A 4,700-nucleotide genomic window follows, 5' to 3' on the forward strand; every position below is an offset into this window, starting at 1 on the left:
AAAAAAAAAAAAAAAATTGTAAACGTATTTAAATTTTCAGCACACACACATACACAGAAGCTTATTCAGATCATGATCATGTCATTTCCCAGCTCAGAACTCTCCAGTGGCTTCCCATTGTGTGTATGATAAAATACAAACGCCTGCCATGGCCTTCGAGCCCTGCGTGAGCCACTGACCCCTTTGGCTTCCCTTTCTGTCCCCTGCCCTGTGCTCACTGGCCTCTCTGGTCCTCTGTCAGGGTCCTTTCTGCTTTTGCACTTTCTGTTGCCTTGACCTTGGATACCTCTCCCCTACCTATGGTCACATATGAATTACGAGTTCCTTCTCTTAGCTCAGCTGCCACCTCAAAGGCCTTCCCTGACCACTCAAATGAAAGCAGCCCCCCATGTAGACAATCTGCATTACATCTGTGGAAAACAGGCTGTTTGTCTGATTCTTTGTTGTTTTTGAGCTGGAGTCTCGCTTTGTCTGTCACCAGGCTGGAGTTCAGTGGCGTGATCTTGGCTCACTGCAACCTCCACCTCCTGGGTTCAAGCGATTCTCCTGCCTCAGCCTCCTGAGTAGCTGGGAGTATAGGCGGGCACCACCGCCTGTATTTTTAGTAGAGACCAGGTTTCACCATGTTACCCAGGGTAGTCTTGATCTCTTGACCTCGTGATCCACCCACCTCGGCCACCCAAAATGCTAGCATTACAGGCATGAGCCACTGCGCCCAGCCTGTTTGTCTGATTCTTTATGTCCCCGTCCCCTCGCTGGAGGGTGAGCTCTGTGAGAGCAGTGGCTGTGTCTGGGTGCTCATCATGGACTTCCCAGAACCTACAGCAGTGTCTGGTACATGGCATATACTCAGAGACTATTTAATGGATGGAATAGGGAGGAAAAGTGGACCAGATGGGAAGCAGCTGGCAGGATGGACGAGTAGGTGGGTGGATGGGAGGGTGAGTGCATGGATGTGGGGGTGGGTGGCAGGTTGGCTGCCCCCTGGGTCAGTAGAAAATAACCCAGTTGGTCTCTCACAGAGCCCTCTGTGCTTCTACTCCCTAGCTGCTTTGTCGCTCCTGCCTTGGGGGATGCAGTGAAGCTAGCACAGGCCTTGTCCTCTGCACATTACCGTACCTCACAGGTTACATGCCTTACCTCGCTGAATCATCACAGCTCTAGGAGGTAAGTGTTTTCATGCTCTCAGTTTTATAAATGGGGAAACGGGCTCAGAGAGGTTATGTTACTTGCCCCAAGTTTTCACAGCTGGTGAGTGATGGAGTCAGGGCTGGGTCAAAGCTTTTTCACTAAGCTTTGGTAGCTAAAAATGTGGACAAAGAGGACGTGCAGGAATTGACAGAAGTATGTGGGGGTCTCTATGGTTGAGTCTTCAGACAATACCTTCCAGCGGGTATAGAAAGGGACAGCCCGGCTGGGCGCGGTGGCTAACACCTGTAATCCCAGCACTTTGGGAGGCCGAGGCAGGTGGATCACCAGGTGAGGAGTTCGAGACCAGCCTGGCCAACATTGTGAAACCTTGTCTCTACTAAAAATACAAAAAATTAGCTGGGCGTGGTAGGAGGCGCCTGTAATCCTAGCCACTTGGGAGGCTGAGGCAGGAGAATCGTTTGAATCCAGGAGGCGGAGGTTGCAGTGAGCCGAGATCATGACACTGCACACCAGCCCGGGCGACAATACAAGACTCCATCTCAAAAAAAAAAAAAAAAAAGGGACAGGCGCAGTGGTTCACATCTGTAATCCCAGCACTTTGGGAGGCCGAGGCAAGTGGATCACTTGAGGTCAGGAGTTTGAGAGCAGCCTGGCCAACATGGTGAAACCTTGTCTCTACTAAAAATACAAAAATTAGCCAGGCATTGTAGTGCACGCTTGTAATCCTAGCTACTTGAGACGTTGAGGGAAGAGAATTGCTTGCACCCAGGAGGCAGAGGTTGCAATGAGCCAAGATGGGGCCACTGCACTCCAGCCTGGGCAACAGAGCAAGACTGTCTCAAAAAAAAAAGAAAGGGACAGCCCAAATGCCCTGATTGGCAATGATTAACAGTGGGACAGGGCCAGGGCCGAGGATACCTGGGAACACCGGTGGAGTTTCTGGAGGAATTGGGGGTTCCTGACCAAAACGGGATGCCCAGGCATCCAATCAGGAGTCATTCCTAGAGCCCCACCCCAGATATAAGGAACCTGCTTGGGCCCTGAACCAGGAAAACACATGATTTATCTAAAGCGCTCACTCCATCAGGCCCAGCCCCAGGCTCACTGGTTTCAGCTATGTGGGCAGCGCCCTCATATTACAGGAAGGAAAACTGAGGCTGCAAAAAGCCCAAAGGAAATGCACCCAAGCCCAGTGAACTGAAGAGGGATTGGGGCCAGGGAGAATGCGTGCTTGATGGAGGAGGCCGGGCAGCACTGTTTGTGGGGACCCGAGCCACCAGGGGGCGCCTGTCCTGGGGCCCAGCAGGACCTCCTGGAGTCCTGGAACTGCTTGGGGAGGTGGGTGCGCGGTCTGTGAGTCCAGCAGACCCGGCTCTTCACCCTGGTAGGGAGAGCTGGGGATGGAGTTGGAGGAGGGGGACTTTCTCTCTACATTGCCTGGGTTTTCCACCGAGAGGATGTGTTTTTTATATAATTACAAATAAGCTTGAAGGAATTAAAAAGGATATTTTAAAGGCTTTCTAGACCTGAAAGATTCTAAAAGATGCCTGTGCATTCCCAGCTATGGTCTGGAGGCATATCCGCCTATCCCCGGGATATGGCTTCCAGCCTGAGTTCCGGATGAATCTGGGGCCCTAAATGTGAACCAGGCGCATGTGGATCCCTAGCTGGGCCCATCAGGTTGAGACTGCCACAGGTGTATCTGCAGAATGGAGCTACAGGCATGACTGGCCGCAGGGGTGGCCTTCAGGAGTGACACCTTCCTAGGCTGTGGGCCTCTGCCCTCTGAGGTGCAGACACCCCAGTTGCTGGTCTGCCCAGGTCCCAGACGCCCTGAGGAATCCCCCAGTGACGACTCACTCACTGACTGGGCCGCCTCACTTTGGGTCAGGGATGTCCACATCAATAAGCCAAGATCCACTTCGGGCAACCTCCCACAGCCCGCTGCTCAGGTCCCAGGCACCTAATGCCTCTCTCCCATCCCCTGAATTTGCTCCAGGATGGAGGCTGGGCTAGGGGGTGAACAGTCAGACCCAGAAGGACTGGACAGACAGAAGGACCCCCGGCCCAGGCCTCTTCCTCCCACCTCAGCAAACTGGGGGCCTCGGCCTCTGCTGAACAAGAGGTCCCCATAGGGTTTCCTTTGGTCCAGCAGTTCCCACTTATGGGTGATTTTGCCTCCCGGGGGGGATCTGCCAATGGGTGGAGACATTTTTGATTGTCATGATTGGCCGTGCCCCTGGCATGCAGTAGGTAAAAGCAAGGATGCCACTAAGCTTCCCACAGTGCCCGGGACAGCCCACCCTGGAATCATCCCACCCAAAAGTCAGCAGTGCCACGGTTAGGAAACCCTGCCAACCACACATGGCAGGGAGTGTGGGTGTGCCGGTGGGGAGTTTGGGACAAAGAGAGTGACGAGAACAGAGAGGAGGAGGTGCGAGAACAGAGAGGAGGAGGTGGGTAGTTAGGCAGGGGCAGAAGACAAAGCACAGGACCTGGAGCGGACAGACCTGGGTTCCACCCAGCAGCCGTGTGACCTTATGCAAGTCTCCTAGCACCCTAAGCCGGTTTCCTTGTGTATAAGAAAGACCACAAGGACAGAACCAGCAGATAATCATAGAAGAAATGAACCCTGCGCCTTGACACACTGCAGAGGCTCCATAGTGAAGGTTCAGGTGCGGGGGTGCAGCAAGGATGCTGCGGTTCACTTCCCCTGAGAGCAAACTGGATCTGATTCTCAGAATTCCAAAGAGGTCCTGGGAATCATTTCTTCTTTTTCTCTCTCCAGACCCCAGGAGCCCAGGCTGGGCCAGGGGGTGGGGGCGTGGCAGGCCCCGTACTCACCGCTGTGGCTCTCCCCATCACTGCTGAGATAGGGGTAATACTCGTGCGTTTGGCGTTGGTACAGGTCCGTGTCATAGGGCACCAGGTCTTCTGATGGCTGCTGAGAGAGGAGGTGTCAGGGCCTGCACTGTGTGGGGGGACCCCAACCAGGCCTGCAGCACCCCCACATGCTGGGTCCCCACCACCTTCCTTGGCTCAATGACTGCGTTGGGCCTACAGCCCTCCCTCTGCCTAGAATTGGGACAGAGAGTGGGGCAGGGGACCCGGGAGGCCTGAAAAGGGGTGACAGGGACCTTGGGGGTCAGAGGTCAGAAGAGGACCAGGGTCCCCCTCTGCTGGGCTACTCCCCATAGCCACCTCATGCTCACACTCACACTCATGCCTGTGTGCCCCCATCCTCATCCCACACCCCTCTCCTGGTCACACTGATGCGCATGTCCACACGATCCCTGTGACACCCTCACACTCATAATCCCACATGTGGACTCACTCTCATAGCCCCCACCCACCCCGATGCAGGCGCCTGCACACTGTTCCTCTCACACACATCTTCACACCCACTCAGAAGTCACCCACCTCACAGAGATATTGTACACTCAGCTCATGCGCACATGCAGTCTCCTTGACACTCACATGACACCACGTTCCAGCCATCAACACGCACACTCACACCCCCAGAGCCACTCACATTCCACCCGCACACT

At 54.5% G+C, this 4,700-nt stretch overlaps 1 protein-coding gene across 2 annotated transcripts in view; it reads right to left on the minus strand.

Moving 5' to 3' along the window:
* The window catches only part of SPI1 (Spi-1 proto-oncogene), a 26,546-nt gene that overhangs the window by 18,308 nt on the left and 3,538 nt on the right, over positions 1 to 4,700 (minus strand). The window lies entirely within an intron of this gene.

This window comes from Mandrillus leucophaeus, unplaced genomic scaffold, assembly GCF_000951045.1.
Source record: "Mandrillus leucophaeus isolate KB7577 unplaced genomic scaffold, Mleu.le_1.0 Scaffold66, whole genome shotgun sequence".
Lineage (NCBI taxonomy): Eukaryota > Metazoa > Chordata > Mammalia > Primates > Cercopithecidae > Mandrillus > Mandrillus leucophaeus.